This window comes from Toxorhynchites rutilus, chromosome 1, assembly GCF_029784135.1.
Source record: "Toxorhynchites rutilus septentrionalis strain SRP chromosome 1, ASM2978413v1, whole genome shotgun sequence".
Classification (NCBI taxonomy): Eukaryota; Metazoa; Arthropoda; class Insecta; order Diptera; family Culicidae; genus Toxorhynchites; species Toxorhynchites rutilus.
This window is the reverse complement of record NC_073744.1, coordinates 192369674-192396654: the sequence shown is the minus strand read 5'-3', so window position 1 is coordinate 192396654 and position 26981 is coordinate 192369674. Positions and strand designations below refer to the sequence as shown.

The 26981-nt window shown below is 36.8% G+C and overlaps 2 protein-coding genes across 7 annotated transcripts in view; one reads left to right on the top strand and one right to left on the bottom strand.

Annotated features, from left to right (window-relative positions):
• Positions 1-26981, bottom strand: part of LOC129762704 (GDP-D-glucose phosphorylase 1) — a 141637-nt gene that overhangs the window by 31324 nt on the left and 83332 nt on the right. The gene's annotated exons all lie outside the window — the stretch shown is intronic.
• Positions 1-26981, top strand: part of LOC129762698 (uncharacterized) — a 363476-nt gene that overhangs the window by 333134 nt on the left and 3361 nt on the right. The window lies entirely within an intron of this gene.

Sequence of the window (26981 nt, the reverse complement as noted above, 5' to 3'; positions counted from 1 at the left end):
GGAACAGATCGGTGGCAGTTTTCCTTCGTCGGTTCGCGTCGGAAAGTGGTGTGTCTTAATGTGATTAGCAATGCAGTCACGCTGGAAGGAAGTTCTGTAACTGCGGAAATTGGGTGAAATGGTTCTTTTTTGCGTTTCTTGTGTGAAAGAGTGCAGTTGTTCGTCGCAGTTTTATCGAGGACGAGGAAAGGTATCTTCTGGTTGACGTGCTCTCGATGTGGATTAATAATTGTCGTGGTGCTGCAGCTGCCGGATCCGGAGCCGGAAATGCCGATGGTGATGCTGAGATCACGGGAGGAAGGCAGGCAGTGATGGATAGAAGTGCCGCAGCGATGGATTTTCTCAAAAGTAAGACTCACGATAATTAGATTAACAGCGGCTGGTCGAAATGGGATCGATTCTATCAGGAATGTGAAGCAAAAGATTGCACACAAAAAGAATCGCCTGTTTTTGCTTTACGGGCAAAATTTTTCGAAATTTCAATTAATTACGTTAAGAGTGTATAGAGTCATAGTAGGCATTTGTTGTCAGACTCAGTTAATTTGTTTTTCTCATGACGATACCGGAACAAGTGCGTCGGGAGTTAATCCTACACATTCGTAATGATCTCACACTATCGTGATTTACCTGTTGAGTTACAGGAAACCCGAAAGTAAAAAAAAAACAAAGACGCGTTCGAAAATACAACAAAGTTTTGATGAAGTGCGAAGGAAGCATGCAGATGCATGACGAAACGCACGTGAAGTTGAATTTTGGACAGTTACCAGACCTGAAATTCTATAAGACCACGGCTAGAGGACACGTTCCCAGCGTCAAATTAGCCTGGAAATTCTTGATTTGGCAAGGGAATTGCAGCTGTGGATAGAAAACTAAGGTTCTCGCCACAAACATGACAATGGACTCGAAAATGCATAAGAGAGAGTGCCTGCAGAAACGTCCGGTGAAGTTGCCACTACTTTCGAGAGGTGCTTCAGTGGTACCGTAACAATGGCATCGATCAAATTGAAAAAGACCTCAACCCTCCCAATTACCCCCAAATTCCACTCAATTGAAGAAATCGTTAAATAAGATGGCCGCTGAGGTTGACCAACAGAGAGTCCAAACTTTGATGGAGGTATCCAAGGAAAAGTACGAGCATTCATCTAAACTGTGACGGAATATGTTTTTCAATATTTTTGAAAATACAATAAATTATCTGTATTTTGATATAAAAACATTTTTCTACCATTAACTAATCCCGAGATACAGCTGGCTTTGTGATTTCGCATTCTAATGAGTCAAGCTTTAATCAACAGTATGAAGGAAGACATCATGAAAAAGGGTGGCTTCATCTTCTAGTTGAACTATTTCATCATTTCAGGTCGGACTCGATTATATACAGTTTGAAAAAAAAAAATATTTTTCAAATATGACTTATTACAAGAACAAATGTTACTTTTCAACGCTAAAGTGAAATTTAAGTGGCTTTTTTAAGATAATTTTTTCCCTTGTTGGGGTGTGAACCACTGCGTCCATTAGTTTGAGCTATTGTGGTATGCCCCATTTTTTGTACTACGCTTCAAGCTTATCTACTGCTTATTGATGAAGAAGTAGACTGAAAGCTATAGCGAGATAGGTGCCAATCAGGAATAATCTGTTTGATAAAATTTATAGTCCTAATCGGCGACACAGACCAAACTTCCTTGGGCTCCAGAATAGCCTTATCAAGGTGTTGAAGTCTGCGTCTTGTTAGTGCTCCGCATTTGCAGAGCAAATGTTCCGAGGTTTCGCTTTCGGCATTACAAAAGCGACAAATATCATCTTGCACTAAACCTATGTTTTTGAGATGGTATTTACTCGGACAGTGTCCTGTTATAAGACCAGTGAATGTGCTGAAGTCTTTCTTATTAAGACTCAGCAATTGTTGAGTAATTTTAATACTCGGCGTGATAAATTTTTTTGACTGGTTGAGTTGTACAGCCATCCAGTTGGCCATTACTTCCCGGTCTTCCCATTTCTTCAGCTCACTCTTCAACACACATTCAGAAATTCCACAGAATGGTTCTGGACCAGTGAAGGGTGAGCTTGAGCCGCGTCTTGCGAGTTCATCTGCTTGTTCATTTTCCTCTATACCGCAATGGCCAGGAATCCAGTATAGTTGTACCGAACTTCTCTGACACAGTTGTCGTAAGAGGCAAATGCATTCCCAGACAATTTTTGAATAGCACTTGAAAGCATTGAGGGCTTTAAGTGCTGCTTGACTGTCTGAAAAGATGCAAATGTTAGCATGTCTATAATTTCTTTTAAGGCAGACATTTATACATTCTATTATTGCAGCTACTTCTGCCTGGAAAACTGTTGGCCAGTTCCCCATAGCTACAGAAATTTTTATTCTGGGACCATACACTCCAGCACCTGTTCTGTTACCCATTTTCGACCCATCGGTATAGAACAGGATTGAACCATTACGAACATCGGGACCACCCTCATCCCATACTGAACGGGAAAGTTCGATCACTCTGTATGGAATGTCATAATTGGTCCTTGGTTCCATCCAATCGCTGTTCATCTCTGAGGTTGGTCCAACGGGTAAGATATTCAGGATGCTCAAGTGACCAGTTTTGTTCCCGTCTAATATTTTTATTATATCTTTTTAGCTTTAGAGCGCTTCTATTAGCCTCCAGCTGAACATGTTGACCCAAAGGTAACAAGTGAAGGATAGCCTCCAATGCCTTTGAGGGTGTGCTTCGCATTGCTCCTGTTACAGCAACGCATGCCAGTCGTTGGAGTTTGTTTAGCTTTTTTGTAGCTACAGTCTCCTTAGTCTTTGACCACCATACTAATGAGGCATAGGTTATCCTAGGCCGCACAATTGCTGTATAGACCCACATAACCATTTTTGGTTTAAGGCCCCATATTCTGCCTATCATTTTAGAACATGTCCATAGGGCAATGTTGGCCTTACTGATAATTGCATCTAAGTGTGCGTTCCAGTTTAGTTTAGCGTCTAGGATTACGCCTAGATATTTCACTGAAACGCTGAATTTTATTTCCTCTCCTCCAAGATTTAGAGTCTGCAGATGCAGTTTCTTCTTTTTGGTGAAAGGAACAATTGTTGTTTTTGAGGGATTTATGCTCAGACCTTCTTTGATACACCATGATTGTGTAAGGTTTAAGGCCATCTGCATCCTGCTCGATATCACATCGTCGACTTTGCCACGTACCATTATGACTAAATCATCAGCAAAACCCACGGTTTCGAAACCATTCGCCTCCAAACTAATCAGAAGGTCGTCAACCACCAGTGACCAAAGTAGAGGTGATACAACCCCTCCTTGTGGGCAACCTTTCGTTGCAATCACAGATGTCGACGACCCACCCAGCTCCGAGGTGATTTGTCTATTTGTGAGCATGCCTTTGATCCATTCGACTATGCAGTCATCGAAATGTCTTCTTCTCATAGCCTGTGCCATTGATACATAAGAAGCATTGTCGAAAGCCCCTTCGATATCAAGAAACGCACATAATGCAGTTTCTTTTGACGAAAGAGCTTTTTCAATTTTAGTCACAAGCGTGTGTAACGCAGTGACTGTGGATTTGCCTGATTGATAGGCAAACTGGTATTTACATAAAGGGCATTAGGACATGAATACAGACTTTATGTATTCATATAATACTTTTTCCATAGTTTTCAGCAGTATTGATGATAAACTAATTGGTCTGAATGATTTTGGGAGTGATTTATCACGTTTCCCAGCTTTTGGAATGAAGACCACTTTAACGAGTCTCCATGTGGAAGGAATGTGCTCTAGTATCAGACTTGCCTTAAAAATCTCGATTAGAGATGGAATCAGCTTAGATTCTCCTTTTTGAATCAGGGCTGGAAAAATTCCATCTGCACCTGCGGATTTGTACGGTTGAAAGGATCTCACCGCGCTTTCTACTCTGGCCTTCGTGAAAACCATTCCAGCAACTATCTTTGCGACATCCTTTGCACTTTGAGAATAGCTTCGAGAGCATTTCATGTCGCGGTTATAGCTAGGACTGGTATCAGAATGAACCGATGTAGATCCCGGGAAGTGAGTTTTCATCAGTAAGTCTAATACTTCTGAGGGAGATTTTGTGAACGAACCGTCGTCCTTTTTGAGGGAATCTAGCCCGTTCGAGTGGTCTTTTGCAAGAGTCTTGCTTAGTCTTGCAACGATTGGGGTACTTTCAATGCTGTCGCAGTTATTTACCCAAGATTTTCGTTTAGATCGTCTTAGTTCTCTGTTATATTCGGTTTGGGCGCTCCTATATTGAGACCAATCCGAATTAATTTTAGCTCTGTTGAACAGCTTCCGCGCTGTATTACGTAGCCGCTCGAGCCTTTTGTTCCACCATGGAACGTTTCTTGTCGAAGAAACTCTCTTAAGTGGACAATTACTGTTGTAGACTGAAACTATCGTATCATTTGTTGATTCGAGCTGTTGAATCGACCTTATTCTTGTGTTAAGAGTTTCTGACTCGAGTTCAAGTGAATATCGTTCCCAGTTGGTTTTTCTTGGATCACGATATTCTCTCTGTACTGTCAAGCCACCATCCCATTCGAAGATAATGTGTCTGTGATCAGACAAAGACGCCTCTTCCGAAACGTGCCAGTTGTGTATTTTCGAAGAAATTACCGGACTGCACAGTCTTAGGTCCAGGACTTCTTGTCTGATAGCGTTTATAAACGTTGGTTCATTGCCTATATTGGCAATGTCAATGTTGTTTGAAGAGAGAAATTCTAAAAGACAGTCACCTCGACTGTTTATGTCAGTACTACCCCACAAAGTGTGATGAGCGTTGGCATCACAGCCGATGATGAAGTCTTTTTTGATTTCTCTGCAATAATTTACGAACGCCGCAACCTCTTGGGGAGGTGCCTCAGGTACGTCACCAGGGAAATAAGCCGACGCAATTATTATGTCGGATCTTCCCTTGGCGGTTGGTATCTCAACTCTGATCGCGACGATGTCCCTTTGAATGAACTCTGTTATAGGAAAGCAATTAATATTTGCTTTTACTAGAACAGCAGTTCTTGGGGAGTCATGCTTGTCGTCGTAGAATAACTTGCATGAACCAGTATGAATACCAAGTATTCTTCCTTTGTGGACCCAAGGCTCTTGAATTAAAGCTAAATCCATAGCGTCTTCAATAAACCTCCTAGACAGCACGCTAGACGCTGCTTTAGCGTGATGGAGATTTATTTGCAGAACCTTAGTGTTCTGCGTTATTTTCGACCGCTCATTTTGTTCATTTGGATGTGGATTATTCATAGAAGTCCCACGAGTCTCGCGGTAAAGAAGGTCCACTGCATCAGTGACCGGCTTAATGCAGCAAGGGCAGACGATACTGTGGAGGGTGCCCTGGTGCTCCACAGGCTCCGTTAACGGCAAGGTTTGGAACCCCCCCTACCATTCATCCCTCGGCACGGGTCGCTTCACACCTTGGTTTAGGGGTTATCCATTACTTCCTTTCCATAATAACCATGGATAACAGCTATTACAACCATCCTCCTTTTCTGGGGCTTTGGACCCACTGCTCTGGTTTCTCAATAATTTCAGGTTATTATTCGGACATGCAATTATTGAGATCCATCATTCGCAGACGGAGTTAAAATCGTGATTTTTGGAGATTTTGGTTGAATTTTCACCAGGAATTGTTTATATCGATATTACAGCAAAATTAAGATAGATAGAACTTGGGTGTCAAAGAACAAATTTTAGAACGATTAGAAAGCTTTAGTTTAATTGATAGAAACAACTATGAATTTTTGAGTTAAAAATTAATAAAATAACACATTAAAAATTACTAACTTCGATTTTTTCACTTCTTAAATGTTATTTAAATCCCCTAATTTAGATGTTTCACAACTATATCCAGTACTAAATGTTCTCATCTTTCAAATGATAGCAAAAGAATTTTTAATTTTTAATGTAGTGCCAGTTTGAGGCAACAGAGTCCGAAACAAAAAAAAAAGTTCTATAACTCTGTCATTGTTGAAATTCGAACATATGCGTAGAAGGTTTTTTTTCTCATCAAATATTGTCCTCTATCACCTTCTGAATGAATTCGGATTTTTTATATGAGAAAGGTATTTTATGACTTTAAGGGGATGAATCAAAAATTAAATTTTCCTTTTATATTCAAAATACGAAAAAATATGCATAAAAAACAATTAAAAGAAAGAAAAATATTTTGACTCGATTATATACAGTGAAAATAAATCCGAAACTGTATATAATCGAGTCCGCGCTGTATTTACTAACCTTTCTCGAACAGCAATACAACAAAATAGCATAAGTTTGTTTCTGTGTTCGTTATTATGCTTCGATAGAACGTATAATTTTGAAAATGAAATGTACGTTATATCGAAATTCCCCTGTATTGAAAAGGGCGTATCGACTTTAGTAACAGAAATATTTGATGTATCTCGAAAACTATGAGTCGTACCGAAATAATGTCTCAGAAAGAGTTATAAGTATTGATGTTTAAACGCTATTTGCTACATGACTTAAATTTTGTATGAAAATAAAAATAAGATGACGTATTTTAGATATTTCAAATTAAAGTTTTTTTGTAAATAAAAGAGACAATACTAATTTTGTGTCTCAGTGTATATTTTTCACGTTTAAACATCAATACTTTATGATTCTTTCTAAAACACTATTTCGGTACGACTCATAGTTTTTGAGATATAAATTATCAAAGAATGCTCTTACTAAAAACGATACTAAAAACGATTGCTTCTATACTTCCTGCAAATAAATCTCTTCACTGCGTTTGAATGACATTACTTTAACTGAGCTCAAAAGTGAGATTAAAAGTGCTATCCGTCCATACTGGTACAGCATTTACTCAGGAGAGAGGCGAGTTTGTGTATAATTTATATGCCGTAGCAATATAAAAGAGCAAAATAAGAGACACTTTGCAAATAAACACGCATCAAAGATTTCATGTTAAAATATAGTTTACGCTCTCCGTTTTATTCTCAGAAAGCACTCTCCGTGCATAATTCACTTAGAAGATCCCATTTAATTTTATAATGTGGTGTAATATTCTTGTACATTGGTATGACGGCATCAACGGCAGTGTGGATAGTGTGGTTGTGTGGAACAGTCTTACAACCCAGCAGCCGACCTTGGTTCAATCTCTGCTTCGCATCCTTTGGGATTTTTTTTTGGTACAAGTTCAAGCTGACACTCAGTCTGAAAGAATGAGAAGTTAGCTCCATACATACAAACGTTTTAGCACTCTCAAAAATAAAGGGTGTGTCACATCAAATTGCATCACGGAAAAAAAAGCTGTAGAAATTCGCCCAGTAGACCGATCCTTTTGAAAATTTTAGACAGTAAAATAAAAACTATTAAACAACTTTTGGCATTTTCCATTTTTCATACTTCGAGCCCAAGCCCGTATGCTCGTACCTTCCTCTTTACCCCGTCCATAAGGTTCTGTACAACGTCAGGTTGTAGTTTTTTTGAACAGAAATCCATTTTCTCTTGAAGTCCGCCTCCGATTTGACAACTTTTGGGTTCTTCCGGAGGGCCTGCTTCATAACCGCCCAATATTTCTCTATTGGGCGAAACTCCGGCGCGTTGGGCGGGTTCATTTCCTTTGGCACGAAGGTGACCCCGTTGGCTTCGTACCACTCCAACACGTCCTTTGAATAGTGGCACGAAGCGAGATCCGGCCAGAAGATGGTCGGGCCCTCGTGCTGCTTCAATAGTGGTAGTAAGCGCTTCTGTAGGCACTCCTTAAGGTAAACCTGCCCGTTTACCGTGCCGGTCATCACGAAGGGGGCGCTCCGCTTTCCGCAAGAGCAGATCGCTTGCCACACCATGTACTTTTTGGCAAACTTGGATAGTTTCTACTTGCGAATCTCCTCCGGAACGCTGAATTTGTCCTCTGCGGAGAAGAATAACAGGCCCGGCAGCTGACGAAAGTCCGCTTTGACGTAGGTTTCGTCGTCCATTACCAGGCAATGCGGCTTCGTCAGCTTTTCGGTGTACAGCTTCCGGGCTCGCGTCTTCCCCACCATGTTTTGCCTTTCGTCGCGGTTAGGAGCCTTCTGAACCTTGTATGTACGCAGGCCCTCCCGCTGCTTGGTCCGCTGGACGAATGAACTTGACAAATTCAGCTTATTGGCGACATCCCGGACCGAACTTCTCGGATCACGTCTAAACTGCTTAACTACGCGCTTGTGATCTTTTTCACTGACGGAGCATCCATTTTTGCCGTTCTTCACCTTCCGGTCGATGGTTAGGTTCTCGAAGTATCGTTTTAGTACTCTGCTGACCGTGGATTGGACGATTCCCAGCATCTTACCGATGTCCCGATGTGACAATTCCGGATTCTCGAAATGAGTGCACAGGATTAATTCACGACGCTCTTTTTCGTTCGACGACATTTTTCCAAATTTACGAAAAATTTACAGTGAAGCATGGCCAACGTGATCTATACACTCTTATCTGATTTTAAAGCGAAAGCTGAAGATATAATTCCTAAAAATTAAATTTCTACAGCGTTTTTTCCGTGATGCAATTTGATGTGACACACCCTTTAGGTGCTTTTATTTGTGCATTTGGCGCTGTAACATAATGAAACTTTTTATTCCTGGTCGCGTGGTTAGATAATGTGGAATCCATGACCAAAACCAAAGAAAAAACTCGGGAAGGTCCATAGAATTACTATGGATCTCGCTTTCGTGGATGATCCACACTTCTTTTTAATAATGTTCTTCCCCAAAAGAATTCGGCGACTTTTTGGCGCAAACGAAATCAAATTTGCATTAAAAAGTTTGAGAACATTGAAGTTGAAAATTTGCAAAATAATTCATAATCTACTATCGGTTAAACAAATGCAAAGTCTGAAGTCTCAATTATTTCAAAACAACAATTCAAAAGCTCAAAATTAAAATAGGCCAGAAATTCAAAATCATATAAATTCAAAATCAAAATTTACAAAATTCGCAAATCAAAAATTCGAAGGAGCAATTATGCAGAAGATTCAAAAGCTCAACTCAAAGGTTCGAAAATTTATCAGCTCAAAAATTTTAAAGGTAAATTCTCAAGCTCATAAATTAGAAAGATCAATAATTTGAAAACTGAGAGACACTAGAGGTCAGAAATTCAAAAGTCTAAAAATTGAAAATCAAAACTACAAAAATTTAAAATCCAGAAATCAAAAATTTTAAGAGCACAAAAAATTAAGCTCATGAATTTAAAAGGTCAAAAATTCGAAAGCTTAGAAATCCAAAGGTTCAAAAATTCAAAAGCTCACAAATTTGAAAGCCTAATGATCCAAAACCTCAAAAATTTAAAATGTCAGAAATTCAAAATCCTAAAAATTAAAAATCAAAGATTACTAGAATCGAAAATTTGGAAATCGAAAATTCAAAAGCTTAATAACTCGAAAGCTTACCAGGAGAAGATTTCAAATTCTCAAAAATTCCAAAGATCAGAAATTCAAAATAAAAAATTACAAAAATTGAAAATTCGGAAACAAAAAATTCAAAAGCTCAAAAATTCGAAAGATCGAATTCAGAAATTGAAGAGATCAGAAAACCAGAGAACCAGAAATGACGAAAATCGATGATCTGGAAGCTGAAAATTCAAATGCTCAGAAATTCAAAAGGAAAACATTTTAGAAAATCTAGAATTCGAAAGATCAAAAATTTATGAGCTGAACAATTTTACAGGTTAAAGGTTAAGAATTCAAAAACTCAATAATTCAATAGCTTAAAAGTTTACTAGCGAAAGCAAAAGCGAAAAACATGAATGGTTGAAAAGTAAAAAAGCCAAAAAATAAAGGGCCTGATCACGAACGTCACTTCAGGGTGAAAACGAAATGAATTGTATGCAATTTGTATGCACTTCATATCGTTTTCACCGTGAAGTAATGTTAATGTAATGTGAAGTAATCTGGCCCAAAAAGTTTATATTTCAAAAGCTTTTAAATAATACGAAAACTGAAACAATCAAAAGCTTAAGAATTTGGTAGCTCAAAAATTCACAAGCACAAAAACTTAGGAACAAAAATATTAAAAAGTAAAACATTCAAACAATCTTAAACTTCAGTGTTCAAAAATTCAAAGCTCAGTAATTCAAAAACTATAAATTCAAAAGCTCAAGAACCCAAAAGTACAAAAATCTACAATTTTAAAATTCGGAATCTTAAAAACTCTAAAATCCAAAGGGTCAGTTTTTAAGAACTGAAATATTCAAAAACTCAAAACCTGAAAAGCTGGAAAATTCAAAATCAAAAATCAAATTCAAAATCAGTCAATAAAATTAGAATTCGAAAGCTAAATATTTGAAAGCTCAAGAAAAAAAATATCAAAAGTTCGAGGATTCAAAAGCTCAAAAATTTAACAAAAAATTTAAAAAATTCAAAAGCTCAAAAATTACAAATTTCAACAATTCAAAACTTAACAGTGCAACAGCAGAGAATTCAAAAGGTAAAATTTTCAAGAGCTCAACGATTCACAATCTACAAGCTCAAAAATTCAAGTGGTCAAAACTTAATAAATTTACAAACATTAGTTCATATATTGATTTCGCTCACGTCGATAATTTTAATTGAAATAATATAAACCTCAAAAAATTTAAAGCTCAATGAATTAAAAGGTCAAAATTCCGATAGCTCAGAATTAAAAAGTTTCAAAATTTAAAATATTAATGCCCCAAAAAAAATTAAAAAGCTTGAAAATTTGGGAGCTAAAAAAATTGAAAATGTAAAAAATTCAAAAGCTCAATTCAAAAGTTCTGAATTTAATCTATAAATATAACAGCTAAAATTAAAAAGATAAAAAATTCAATGTTTAATAATTCAGAATTCAACAATTGTGAGCTCAAGAATTCAAATACTATAAATTCAGAAGCGATAACTCAAAAGCTCTACGAATTTAAAATACTCGAAAATGCTAAAGTTAAAAAATCGAAAACTTTGAACATTTAAAAGCTTAAAACATTAAAGCTCAAAAACATGAATGGTCAAAAATATAAAAGCTCAAAAATTCACAGGACCAAAAATTGCGGTGATAAACAATTTATTAAGCCAAAATGTTTGAAGTTCAAAAAGCGAAAAGCTCAAGAATGTGTAAGCTAAAAAATTCAAAGCTCAAAAATTCGAAACCACAAATTAAAAATTCCAAATGATTTAAGAGCGTGACAATTTTAAAACATTGTACAAAACAACGATATTATCAGTGTTGGAATATGGCAGTTTTTCATTCCGATCAGCTGCCAGGATTCATATTCTCAAGCTGGAGAGAATACAATATCGTTGCTTGCGTATAGCAATGGGGTGTTTGCATTCGACACATACGATGAGTCTCGAAGTTTTGGCAGGAGTACCCCCGCTCACTCTTCGATTCACAGAATTATCCTACAGATTTCTCATCCGTTACAAGATCATGAATCCATTGGTGATTGATAACTTCGAAAATCTACTCCAACTGATTCCTCAGTCAAGTTTTATGTCTCTATACCATGAGTACCTTACCCATGAAGTGCACCCTTCACCGGGCATCTCCAACCAAGTTTGCTTCCCATACTTCTGCAATTCCTCTGTCATTTTTGATCTGTCCATGCGACAAAAAATCCATGGAATCCCAGATCACCTACGCTCCGATTCTATTCCGCCGATATTTTCAGCAGAATATGGGAAAGTTGGATCTGATAAAATGTTCTTTACTGACGGTTCATACATAAACGGGTCCACTGGCTTCGGCATCTTCAATGAAAATTCCAGTGCCTCTTTCAAACTCAAAGATCCTTGTTCCGTGTATGTCGCTGAACTGGGTGCGATATATTACGCATTAGGGATCATTGAAACATTGCCCATCGACCATTATTTTATTTTTTCAGACAGTCTCAGCTCAGTAGAGGCAATTCGTTCAATGAAGGTTGATAAACGCTCATCTTATTTCCTAACAAGAATAAGACATCTATTGAGTGTTTTGGTCGAGATTACGAGATTATTCAAGATTACCTTAGCATGGGTTCCCTCTCATTGCTCGATTCCGGGGAATGAGAAAGCGGACTCGCTAGCTAAGGTGGGCGCTTCAGAAGGCACACTTTTTGAAAGGCAAATTGCCTATAATGAGTTTTTCCACATTCCTCGTCAGTATACGCTCGTATGTTGGCAGCGCATGTGGAGTTCGGTCGTTGGTTACACACGATTATCCCTAAGGTCTCGACGAGTGCATGGTTCAAGGGATTGAATGTAGGTCGTGATTTCATTCGCGTGATATCTCGGCTTAGGTCCAATCACTACAACCTAAACGCGCATCTCTATCGCATTGGGCTCGCAGCAAACAATCTTTGTGATTGTGGCGATGGCTACCACGACATCGAGCATGTTGTCTGGTCGTGTATCCGGTTCCATGCTGCTCGCTCTCAGCTCTTTAGAGCACTGAGAGCACAAGGCAGACAATCGGATATCCCCGTCCGGGATATCTTAGGTAGCCGGGATCCTGATCTTCTGCTTCATCTATACCTGTTCCTCAGAAACGCCGATGTCAACGTTTAATGATGTTTCCTTCGTTGTGTCCCCGTTGTATATCCCTCCTATCCGATCGATAAACTTTTACTTAGTCGCGGCAATACATACACACACTCTTTACAGATACACGGGCCAAAGGTTGTGCAGTCCACTGATCATTCAACAAGAGCCAAAGGTTGTACCGCTCATGACAACTCTACACGAACTGATGATTGCGCCGGCTAGTGACCATTCTATCCTGGATTCCTCGAGTTGAGAAGACGCACCACGCTAGATATGGGGTACAGACTAACGGGGCGTTGCTGATTAATGGTCAGCTGCATCCCAATAGAAAGTGTCCCGTGTCGGGAACACGTACAGAGCATTGGAGACAGCAACATCACAATTTTTATTTATTCATTTCGTCAAACAAATGTAGACTACACACTTATACACTAATGTTACAATGTTTTCTTAGGTTAAATATTATTTTTGCGGTACATGTTTCTTTTTAGCTGTTTTTTATTCATTGTTGTGTCAATTATTTCGCAGTGCTGATTGTATATACGCATCATGCGATTGATAGGGGCGTTATTTGCATAATTTGTTCTGGATGTTTTGGTTAGAAACAAATTTCGCGTTCTTAGTTGACGCCCAGGTACATAGAAATTTAGTTTTTCTAGTAATTCAGCTGACTGTACTCGTTGCGAAATTAGGTCATTAACAAAAGAAAGCATTGCAAATTCACGGCGTTCTTTTAGTGTTTGGATGTTTATGAGCATGCAACGTGCTTCATATGAAGGAAGTGGAAATGAGGTCCAGTTGAGCTTACGAAGTGCAAATAGAAGAAACTGTTTCTGGACTGACTCAATGCGTTCTTCATGTACGACCATATACGGGTTCCAAACGATGTTACAGTATTCCAGAATAGGCCTTACATATGTAATATATAAAAGCTTTATTGTGTATGGGTCCTGGAAGTTATGTGAGAAGCGTTTGACAAAACTTAACACACTATTCGCCTTATTTATTACAGAGTTGTAGTGTTCTATGAATGTGAGTTTACAGTCCAGGACGACGCCTAGATCTCTAACTATTTCACATTTTCTACATTTTGATTTCCAAGACATATTACAATATTTGGTACATGTTTTTTTCTGCTAAATGTTATAGAGTTGCACTTTTTCACATTCAGTGTTAGTAGATTTTTATCACACCAAGTATGGAATACATGTATTTCGTTTCGAAATGCTTCGATGTCGTTTTCATTTCCAATTTCCGCGAAAAGCTTCATGTCGTCGGCATACACAAGTACATTGATACGCTTGAGAACGAAGGAGATGTCATTAACGTACAGAATGAAAAGAAGAGGACCAAGATGAGAGCCTTGTGGGACTCCCGAAGTGACTTTTACTGGATCTGAAAGAGAATTTTGAAAATGAACAATTTGTTCACGTTTTGTTAGATAAGAATTGAGCCAGTTTAAGAGTCTTTGTTCCATTCCTATTTTCTGCAATTTGAAGAGTAGTAATGGAATGTCGATGCGGTCAAATGCTTTACTGAAGTCAGTGTAAAGAGCTTCTACGTGTTTGCCTTTTCCATTGCATTCAAAATAAAAGTCACAAAAGCCAACAGATTAGTTGCAGTTGAACGGTCTTTGAAGAAGCCATGTTGCATACACGTAATTCTATTCTTTACTTGTTGGAAGACTTTTTCGTTGACTATTGCTTCGAATAGTTTAGGAATGCAAGAGATAATGGCAATTCCACGATAATTACGTACGTCAGATTTAGCGCCTGATTTAAAGATAGGTACCAAAAAAGATTGTTTCCATTTTTCTGGGAATATTCCAGTTTGTAGTGACATATTGAAAATGCAATGGAAGGGAAGGGTGAGTTCCTCAGCCAGGTTCTTTAGGAATATAGGTGCTATTCCGTCAGGTCCTGGTCCTTTTGTTCCGTCTAATTTTTTTTGGTGCATGGCATATTTCCTGTTGTGAAAGATAGTTCACCGATATGTCATTTGGATAATCCGGTAAAAATGAAAAGTAGTTCCGATCGCGATTTTCTTCGGAAAATGTGGTATATACTTCCTGAAAGAAATTTGCAAAGAGATTACAAATTTCGTTCGAAGAATTCCTCATATCCTCATCGAGATGCATCTGCGATGAGAAGTTATTGCTTTTGAGCTTAGACTTTACGTAATTAAAGAATTTCTTCGGGCATGATTTGACTTCAGTTTCGACCTTTCTATTGTACTCTTCGTGTGCACTTTTAATTGCAAAATTTAATTTTTGGGAAATATTTTGATATTCAAGCAAATTTTGATGACTTTTGTCTATTTTGTATTTTTTATGTGCTTTTTGTTTTTTATTCTTTAGATTTCTTATTTGAACGTTAAATCAAATAGGATATTTGCTGGTTGAATTTCTTCGTCTTCTTTTCTTCGGCATAAATTCTGATATTATGTTATTCAGAATTTCGTGAAGAATATGTACAGTTAAGTTGACATCTCGTTCGCTGTTTAATAAAGTTTGTCATTCTATGGCTTGTAGGCTACATTTGATTGCTTCAAAGTTCGTCTTGTTATATTCCGGTACTTCTTCATACTCCCAGTCGATGGGCAATTGTCTATTATCTATAAAGATTGGGTATTCAATTGCTGTGTTTTTCATTTTTCATTTTTCCAAAGAGGAGTCATGGACTCATTCACACAAAAGTCGTCGGTGATGTTAGTGAATAATAGGTCTAGATAATATTTTTGGATATTTTTTACATGATTTATTTGGTTAAGACCGAGATGTGCAATTTCGTCAAATATATATTGTAGGGTTTCATTTTCCCCGACGACTGGGAGTAGAATGCATTCATTATCATTATCGGGAATGAAGTCTACTTTATTTTGATTGAAGTCGCCATAGATATGCAATTTCACTTCTGGTGTTTCTGCAATTCGATTTGCCGTCTGAAAAAATAATTCATACGACTATGCAAATATGTTCGGGTGGGAAATACACAGAAGCAAATATGTGTACTTCGCCAGCTATAGATAATTTTGCCCATACGTACTCAAATTCTTTATGTTTTTCGGTTATAAGTTCCTCAGAAGTGAAATTTGACGAAAACACTTGTAATACTAACCTCGAGCCAACCGCGAGTAATCGGTTACATATTACTAACATAGTTATAAGGCAAACATTGTCGAAATATTGAACTCCCGGCCCCGTCAGGTTGACGCCATATGAGCCTTAATAAAAATATATATTTTGGAAAAAAAAAATTTAAAACATAAAAATTTGAAGGCTCAAAGATTAAAAATGTCAAGCGAACGGAAGCTCAAAAACTCAAGAATTTGGAAACTCAGCAATTCACAAGCTCAAAAATTTAGGAGCTAAACAAATTGGAAAAACTGAAAAATCAAAAAGTTCCCAAAAAATCGATTTTCGGCCAAAAAATTTTTTTTTTGTGATAACACCAGATCTCGACGTTTTATGCATTTTTAAGTCATCGAAAAAAAAAATTCGGTTTTCTAAATTTCCTTTACTACTCCTCCCTGGAAGATTTTCGAGGATCAAAAAATCAAAACTTTAAGTGCTTTGAGGCACCCCTAAATCATGTCCGTTCGAGCTGAAACTTTGTACAGATCCTTTTTTTGGCCCAATAAACAAAATGTACATGGTCGGTTTTTGAAATTTGACATGACCATTTTCGCTACCACCCTAACCTCCATGTGACGTATCAAAAGAGTTATTACAGATTTTTGAACAATTAATATTTTGAATATTTTGTTTCGTTTCAATTTTTGTTTTATTGTTAAAAGATAGATAAATCAATAATGATATAATGAGTAGTAAAAATAATCTTTGTTTTATTTTTTCGGAGCTCGAAAAAAACGTTCAAAATTCGAGCCTCTACACTAGAATACCCCTTTAATTTACAGAGAAAATGTTTTGTATTTAGATGAATTATGGTAAAAAATAAGTACCAAACTTAATTTGTAAACCTCAATAAGGAGTGAGGCGTGCTTATGAAAAATTTTAGCAGAACATTTGAAACAAAACTTTCTTGAAGCCATTATCGAAGCGAGAATTTCTCTAATTAGGAAACTTTACTTGACTTGCTAGATACAAATTACGATTCCCAATAATACCGCATGAAAACCACGTTTCATAACAGTAACCGCGTGGATATGGTAACCGCTTATGTAATTTCACAACCCATTTGCATGCTAAATTTTTTCACTTCTGTTGGGAGCCAGTGAAAGGGTTCTTTTTTACACAGCAAATTCTCCCCTACATGGTACAATCAGGAGCGTGTTGCAACAAAAAAAAGGGGGGGTGCGCTAAAAATCAATCTGCGCATTCAATTAAAACTTTGCCGTCTTTACACAAAACAAAAAGCAGCCGCAACAGTGCACACACATACACATACACACACAAGAATGGCCGCTGTTTTGTTCCTTTCGATTAACAACTTATTATAATCATCACCAGTTAAGTGGAAGCTCTACCCACCCTTTTCTGTTGCAAAACGTGTGTCTACCAGTTAAACTTTATCCGCCACACATACAGTCTATCGCAAAATTTAGTGTACACCTTAAATTTCTCCAAACAAATTAACCTTTTAAGTAAGATCTTTGCGAGTTAGCGTAATTTTTCGTCAGTGATTGGTGTCAACCAGAGTTGCAAAATCTCACACCACGGCAGTGAACTTCATACAAATCACTCGTCGAAAAGTGTCTCCTTTTTCACCGCTTGTTTACATCGACGAATATATTTTTTTCCACTATGTTTCGTACACTGAGAGAAATAATTAGTAAATATAACGAATTTTTTGGTAAATACTACCAATCTATAGTCATTTTCGACCGTACTAATAAACACATATGTCAAGCAGAACCATGATTCGGAAGCCCAATATCGGCTACATTTTCTCGCCGAAAATGCACGTATCAGAATTATATCCTTATTATACCTCCGTATTGCCTTATGGGAACAATGAAAATGGTTAATATGCGCTTTTCTTCCCAATTTTCAGATATGACAATATCCAAGCTTACTAATGTTATCGAGTAAAATATACTAATCTCTGGTAGGGATGCGGGTTTGTTGACAATATGTACAAAAATTTGTACATTCTACTAATTTTGCATTACCAAATGTATTTAGTAGTTTTCGACCGAGGATTTTTCTAAGGGTAGGACAGATTTCTACTACGAGGTGTTTAATGAAGGATGAAAGGTGGGAATGTTTATGTTTATATATGATTTATCGTACGATTTAATTGAATGCATAAAAGGTGTCAACAAAACTAGAGTTGAGCACCTTTTTAAATTTGAACAAATATTGATAAGAGATTCCCGGCAATTCTTGATGTTTATTGCGTGATTTGGTTACTGTATAAGTTGTTTGAAACGAAGGTTTAGTGTAATGATTTTATTTTGAGGAATATAGTCACAAACATACAAGTATGACTAATATAAATTGCATGTATATGATGCGCCTGCCAGCCCATACATGCAAACGTGGAGGCGATATACATACATCCTAGGAAAACTTAAATCGTATAATTATCGTTTATATTACATCATATACCCTATATACATGTATATGGCCTCCAATTTCATATGCATATGCCAGTTATACACATCATACAAGTAATATGTCTTGGATGTATGTATATCACCTCCAATTTCAGATTTTTGACGTAGGACTTCGTCTTACATTTAGGGGTTTTATAAAATAAATTTAACGTTAATAACAATTTTTTCTACGAACGGATTTAAACAATTTGTATACCAATCAAATTGGAAATTTTCTAAGATTTTTTGTTTGATATGCTATACATTACAATCCCATAGTCTGTATATGGTTTAAATTGATGAAAATTGGAAGCATTCCCATTTTCCCATACATTTGTTCTGTTCATTTGTGTGCTTTCCCGAACAGAGCTGTCAATAACGGATATCTTATGCAGCCGCTAGATCAGAAACAACGAAGGGGGATAGCAGAAAAAGAAAATTTGCGAAATAAACTCCACCCTTGCATAATAAGTAAGCTGTCCCTAGCGTATAAGTATTGCATCTCCTCTGAGGAAAATTCTCAGAATCTTTCTGTGCCCGAAACAACAAAGGTCGCTTATTCTGCTCGTTTTGTGTTCAATGTTTCCCCTCGAGCTGTGAACGCTAGCGAATATTTCACTTGAAGTGCATCTGGCATTGCAATTAACACAACCATCCAATTCATGGCAAAGAAGACGAAAAAAGAGAAAAGTGCAAATGATTATAGGTCGCTTCTAAACATCGATGTTTGATTTTTTTGTGTGTTGCTTGTTTTCGTTGCGCGAAACATAGAAACTTAGAGAAACTTTGTTGACGGTTTTGACCGAGAGTCGAGAAACGATTTTTCATAAACGGTCATTCTCGCGATGTTTCATTTTTAGCACTGCAACTGTGTGCATCTGTTAGGCGCGTGTTTGATGCTTGTTGAATGACGATGCACTTCTTTTTTTTTTAAATTATAGACAGTTCATTCGTCTTTGATGGCGATGCGCGAAGATGCCTCCTGGTAATTTTTAGTGCAAAGCATGCATTGATATAAAGAAACAAATTGCGACATATGACCATTTAGTGTATTGTTCTCGCAAAGGTAAAAAATGATCGTTGCTTCTCGAAATGATTCTACAAAACTACGCAAGTCATTAAACCTTTTCAGGATCTCCGGAACTTTTTTCTCAAGAGTTATTTATTAAATTTCGACGTATTCACAAATAATATTCGAAATGATAAACCATCAAATTTCAAAAGAAAAAGGATTGCGTAGTCCTACGTTCTAAGCGGTCGTGTCTCGGATACAACCCCTCGAATTTTTTACGATTTAATGTTTGCTGGGCAGGCCCAAAGGCAGTTATAAATTGTTAAAATATGAATGAAATCTGTTACTTCATGTTATTTGATTACTTGAAACATGTAGTACTGAACTTTATTTAACCATTTCTATATACATTTTGCGATATTTCCACTAAAGCACAGGAAAGACGTATCCGAATGCAACTCTTTCGTATCATATGTAAAAGCTTTAATTGCCCTAAAATCATATTTCAGATAGCCGTACGAGATAGCTGCGGCTTGATAATCCAAACAACCGGAGTGCAAATCCCATCGGAGCAATTTTATAACCGTCGCCACCACTCATATCAAATATTTATATCCCTAAAAGTCAATTGATTAGTTCCTATTTGTACAAACATAAATGTTCATAAAGGCTCTATATACATACAAAAATGGTGATTCCCCGGGCCGAACATTTTACTTTAATATTTTCCGCCATTTTTTTATGGCAGTGATGAATCGTATATTCGTATGACAACAGACTTATTATGTTATTAGGTATTGCCTAACAACCATGCATGTACAGTAAGCTACCTCTAATTCGACATTTAGTTAATTGGACAGACCTTTAATGGGACACAAATAATTGGACATTTTCATCTCTAATTATATATTTTGTAAACATCGAGTTTGGTACCGAACGTATGGCCCCAGATTGAAAGTCGCCACCTGATGTCGACATTGTACCACTATCATCGTGAATGTCCAATTACAGCCAATAACCTCTGAAGCGACACTGAGTAGTGCCTCGGTATGTCGACGATTAGAGGTAGCTTACTGTATATGCTATTTGGGCGCATCATATACCACTCAAAATATCAGATATTCGATACTCTATATACGATAGTTATACGATTTAATGTTTGCTGGGTTGGCATACTTGGCAGCTTGGTTTGTCAAGTTCATAATCTCATGTTTACAGTTTTGAGTTAAGTGCAATTGAATGACGAAGTTGAACTAATTTATTTTTGTCACTAAGTTTATCAGAACCCAAAAGACCGACAAACAGATAATCTTTCATTCTTAAAAGTTAAACATAAAAAAGACGGGTGGGTAATGTCGGTGACATAACCGGAGTGACGTAGAACTACACAAAGGGGACAGCTTTTGTTAAATATATATTTTAAATATATTGTTTTATTTTCTTCTCCTACGTGAATACCTACCTATCTACCTGAAAAATGGATTAGTTTACTGTTTACTCTTTATGAATATGTTGATGGTTCTGAAAAGAACCTTTGGTGTTGTGTTTTTGTTATCACTCGATATTCCCATCTTGTTCGGTTAAACCCTTCCTGTTTAGCTATTGCGTTTGCCACTCGCCACAGCTTTCACAGTTGGAAAATTTCTTCCCATCCAGCTTGTGACATGTTGTACAGTAAATTACATTTAATGCGACGTGCCGGAGAAACACTTTGCCACTCACTGAAACTAATTGTTGCCTTGATGAGCGCCGAACCGAAGCTGCTCTGTTCTTGATACGGGTTTTCTGATTGTCGTAAGCAGCTTTGTAAGCTAACTCGAGCGCTCCGACAGCCGAAACTCTATAATCGCTGTTAGGTATACTGGTGCTCCTGCACCAATCCGTTCGGCCTAGTTACCCTTGCGGAGCAATCAGTGAATGCGACCAACAGGGAACTGGAGACCTGCACGGTTCGAGTGAGACTTTGCCTTTCCCTTAACTTGTCCTCCTTTGTTACGTCCACGATGCCGATGCCGTACAACCACACGGGTTTACGGTTTGAAAGAAAATAAGATATTTTTTTGGGGTCCGCGTGTTTTATACTCTAGCGGTACACACTCACAGGATAGAGACAAATCGGCAGACTCAGCCAGAGGGGCGAGTCCAACGAGACGAACGAATGAGCGTTAAAAGGGAGCGATGGCAAAAAAATACATTCATTACGATTTGTTCGCTCGTTGGATTCACATGCAGGCTAAAAAGGGTCCTTTTCAGGATCACAAAATTATCTTCAATCTAAAGAGTTTATTGTTTTGTTATTACTCGATATCCCCATCTTGTTCGGCTAAACCTTTCTGTTTAGCGATTGCGTTTGCCACTCGCCACAGCTTTCACAGTTGGAAAATTTCTTCCCATCCAGCTTTGTGACATGTTGTACAGTAAATTACATTCAATGCGACGTGCCGAAGCGCCACTCAGTGTCGCATTGGAGGCGATTTTAACCTGTAATTGAACATTTGCGATGACAGTGGTACAGTGTCGACTTTCAATGTGGGGTCATAATTTGGACCCCGAACTCTATGTTTACAAAAATGTCCAACTAAATAAGTCGCATTACATGTCCGTCCAATGTCGAGATAAGTGTAAATTACTGTACTTTCAATCTAGAAACAATTTAAGAATTGGTGAAAATCAATAAGCTTAGAACAACTGCCGAATTCACATACTCATCAGATCCTGGCAAACAAATTATGAAAAAATCAATTTGTGTTTTATAATTATTTTGGATATGTTTTAGAAAGCATTGAACTGTATTTCCTAAACTCTTGTTTGGAAGGTTTAATGGCCCTGAAAAGTGCCTTGTTTTATGGAATGGTTCCAATTTAGAAAACTTAGTACTCGTGGTTTTAAGAAAAACCATTTCGAACGCCCTCGATGCCGCCTTGTTCTGGTTTTGCCAGCAAAGCAGATTGTATAAAGAACAAACTTTTTTCTTCCGCTACCTGCTGTCGTTTTGCGATTGCGTTTTCCACTCGCTGCAACTGCCTGTTGTTGTCTTGATGTCCACCGAACCGAATGTGGTCTGTTCTGAATGCGAGTTTTCTGATCGTCGCGAGCAGCTTTTCCACTTCGGCGGCCGAAACTATATAACGCCGGCTAGGTGGACTGATGCACTGATACTAACGCGCTCGGCCTAGCTACCCTTGCGGGAAACTCCAGATCAACACGGTTCGAGCGGGATTTTGCCTTTCCCTTCACTTTTCCTCCTTTACCATGACCAGACATGGCTGCTTGGGTTGGTTTGTTGATGTGTTGTGATGCGAACCGATGTGGTGTACGGTTTGAATGAGAATGATCGTTACGGCAGCGGAGCGGGGATTTTTAAGCTGACTGGCTGGCTCGAGAATTACGCATGTGTGAGACTGCGACCAATGTTTCTTTCATTTTTTCCTTTTTCCTTTCCAATCGTGCTTCATTCTATTTCGCTGCTGCTCTGGTTGCCCGTTTTGGTCGGTTCGATTTGAGGAGCACAAAATGGACCAATCAAAAATGGGCACATAGTGCATTTTGACAATGCTTGATATTTCACAATTATTCAATTATTTATCTCAAGAAAAATGAAATGTTATTCGTTATGATAGATGCGTAGATATATTTCCTATCAATTGATGCAAAAACCTTTGCTCAAGTTATAAGCGTTTCAAATCTTGCATTTTTTCCTACTTGTTCAGTGCCTAGATTTCCATTTCACCCCCTACATCTTCCGGTTAGACGTAGTCCTACGTCAAAAGCAACTTTAACTTTCACTTTTCTTTCTTTCACTTTTCACTTTTCACTTTCACTTTTCACCGGAAATATTCGGACTTAATTGCAATTGTTAACAATTAATAATTGTTAACGTAATATTCCAAACATACATGTATTTACAAAAATCTATAATAATTATTACAAGAACGTTTTCCGCCATTCGTTTTTTGGTTGTCTGTAGTAAATCGTATATACGCATGACAATAGTCGTACTAGGTGCATGTATAAGTCGTATATTCATCTATCCAATCATCGTGAATACTGTCGCAATTGGAAAATAAGTGTGCTCGTTGCTTATGATGCGAACATGGTTAACAATATAATACAGTAGTTTAAATTTAATACGACATGCCGAGGCACCACTCAGTGTCGCTTTGGAGGCGATGTTGGCTTGTAATTGAACATTGGCGATGTGAGTGGAACAGTGTCTACGTCTGGTGGCAACTTTAATGTGGCACCTTAATTTGGGCCGCGAACTCGATGTTTACAAAAATGTCCAATTAAACGTGTCACATTACAGGTCCGTCCAATAATCGAAACGTCGCATTAAATGTAACTTACTGTATATAAACAATATTTATTCCCAGCTGTTTTGAGGCATCTCGCACTAATTGACAATATCATTCAGTTGTCAGTGCAAGTCGGTGCAATTTTTAGAGTGTAAAAAAAGTTCACTGTTTACATAAAAGCAATCTCGAATCGGTCCCACTTTTTTGCTTGAAGTTACTATCCCCTGATACAAGGAAATATCATCTCACTGACACCGCGTCAGACGTTTAAACGCGTGTTCGTGTGTATGTTTTCCTGGTATGTTTCTAGCCCCGGTCCCATTTTTGTGCCGCTTATTGCACACACATCGATGGGCAACGGCACATTTGAGTGCTGAGTTTATGGGTGTCTGACCAACGAAAATTTCACCAGGACGCAATGAAAGGTGATATTTTCGGCTTGAGCATTCACTGACATCGAGAATGAACTGATATTTCTGTTGATGGAACGAAAACTATATCAAAACAAACGAGATGGTGAGCCAGCGGTCATAGGCACAGCGGCACCGCGATAGAAAGAAGTGAAGAATGTCGGTGGAGATATTTTGCACTGATAAAAATTGCTTTTCGATTTCAACATGTTCTTTCGAAATTTTGCATCCTTGGTGTCAACACTTAACCACTCCTTGGGCAGTGTTGGCTTTTATTTTTTTTGTAAACATTTGAAAAAGTTTTTATCAAAATGGCAAGTAAGTGAAACGAAATAGATATTGTTGTACGTACAATAATAATAAGTAAGACTTGTCGAAGAAAGATATTGCGGGAATAAAATCATAAACAAGTGGAAAAACGAAGGAATCATCAGGGAAAATCTCCCCGGTAGAGAACGCAAACGGATCCTATCGTCTGATGATGAACGGGTAATTGTTCGAACATTGCGAAAGAATCCTAAAAGAAGCATTCCCAAATTGACTGCCGAAGTAGCCTGTTTGTGGTGGAAAATATTGTTGCTGCTTTTGTAGAAAAGATTCCATTCTTTATTTTTGAGAGGGTTTAAACTTTGCAGTTCATTCGCCTCTATAGATCGAATGGCTAGGATGAAAAGTTTTTGTGTTCTAGACGTTAAATGATTTCACGAGTATTTAGTTTTATTTTTGTATTTTTTTTTATATAAATTAGTATTGTTGTGAACTCGTCCTCAGATGAAAATTTTATGTTAGGACACTTGAATTAAGCTTGAAGACTCAATTTCCTGGCCCAAAACATTATATTTTTCATCGTTTGAGGGATGAGGAGAAGTTTTTCGATTATCTACTCTCGTCACCGGAAGATATTTTGCGTAGCCCCGGTTCATTCAACACAATGTTTTACTACTACTTGAATGTATCAGTGATAAATATCCGGTTTTGTTTGCGTTTTGCGTTATCAGAATGTCTGAATTTATAGTAGTTCGCGTAGTGTTTTAAAACATGAGGTGTATTTAAGAATAATTAAAGATTTAAAGCATTAAAGTATTAAAGGGTTGAAAAATTAAAATGAAAAAGTTTAATTACGGCCTTAAATACACCTCATGTTTTCAATACGCGAACTCCTGTAAATTCAGACATTCTGATAACGCAAAACGCAAACAAAACCGGAGATTTATCACTGATACATTCAAGTAGTAGTAAAACATTATGTTGAATGAACCGGGGCTACGCAAAATATCTTCCGGTGACCGGTCAACAAATATAAGTAAATTTTTCAATCCGCCATCGCGATTGGAGTTCGATCAAGGGTACACCCGATAAATTACGGAATATGTATCCGGACCGATTAGTTTTAGACGAATTTCATGCAACTCGACTGACCATTGGCAGTACCATCTCAGATAGCAGCGAAACGTTGTGGGTGTAAAGACATGGTTCTTTTGAGCAACTTTGCATACTTGAAGTATTAAAAAAAGAATTAGATTACTTTTTAAAAATGGCCAAATATTTTTGCTTGATTCTTTACAAAAAAATATAACTTAAAAACTATAATACCTACAAAATTCGAATCGAAGGATGAAATGTAGAAAATTGTTTGAATTTTCATAAAAAAATACCAAAATGTTTTTGAAAAAAAAATTTGCTGAAAGAAAATTATTTAAAAATCTAAAATTCATTTTTCTTAAAAACGTATTTTTTAAAAATTCTCAAAAAAAATTCTATGAATAGCTCTTACGATTTCCCACAAGTCGTCAATACATCAAAAAATGGGCACTTTTACGGGGAAAAAGTGTTTCTAAACAACAACTGTTCCATGTTTTCTTTGAAAAAATAACAACTAATCCTAATTTTGTTTAAAGTCAAGATACTATATGATATTAAAATATGAACTTTCGTCGAACATGTCAACTTTCTATCTTTTACAGCTTCTGAAATATAGGGCATTTTGGTATGGAGATCCCTGAAAAAAAAATGTTTCACTCGTTACATTTGTAAACGAGTAAATTCTCACGTTTGACATGTTTTTGAATGGAAAAAAGTTAGCATAACATGTAAATCGTGGTAATTTATACATACAAATGTTACGGATTAAACATTAATAGTAAATTTTCAAAGAAAAACATGAAAAAGTTGATGTTCGAAAAACGTTTTTCCTGTAAAAGTGCCCATCTTCCGATGTATGGGTGACTTGTTGGAAATTATAACGGCTATTCATATCAATTTTATCAGCATTTTAGAGAACCTGTTTTTGAGAAAAATAAATTTAAATTTTCAAAGTATTTTTTTTCAATGAATTTTTTTTTTCAAAAATATTTTCGATATTAAATAAAATAATACATAAATATTGCCTACAATTCATTCATTCAAAGTAAGATTTTACGAAAAAAAGTTGAAAAAATCCTAAATTTCAAGTAATTTCTCACACAAAATCTATCAGAGCTACAAAATTTTAGCCAAAGAATGAAATACAGAAAATTATTTATGTTTTCATAAGAAAATATCATGTAAATTGTTGAAAAATAAAATCATTGGAAAAACAAATATTATGAAATTTAAAATTCATTTTTCTCGAAAACTTGTTTCTTTAAAACTCTGAAAAAAATACATATGAATAGCCCTCACAATTTCCAACAAGTTACCCATACATCGGAAAATGGGCACTTTCAAAGGGAAAAAGTTTTTCGAACATCAACTTTTTCATGTTTGTTTTTGAAAAATTACTATTAATGTTTAATTCGTAACATTTTTATGTATAAATTATCACGATTAACATGCTCTGTTAACTTTTTTCTATTGCGAAACGTGTCAAAAACATGTCAAACGTGAGAATTTACACACAAAAATGTAACGAGTAAACCATTATTATTTTCAGGGATCTCCATAACAAATTGCCCTATATTTCTGAAACTATAAAAGATAGAAAGTTGACTTCGAAAGTTCATATTTTAATAAGATCTCAAACTTTGTCGAATACACTATATTGCTATCTTGACTTTAAACAAAATTAGGATAAGTTGTAATTCTTTCAAAGAAAACATGAAAAAGTTGTTGTTAGAAAAACTTTTTCCCTGTAAAAGTTCCCATCTTCCGATGTATGGACGACTTGTTGGAAATTGTAATTGCTATTCTTATCTATTTATTATGAGAATTTAAAAA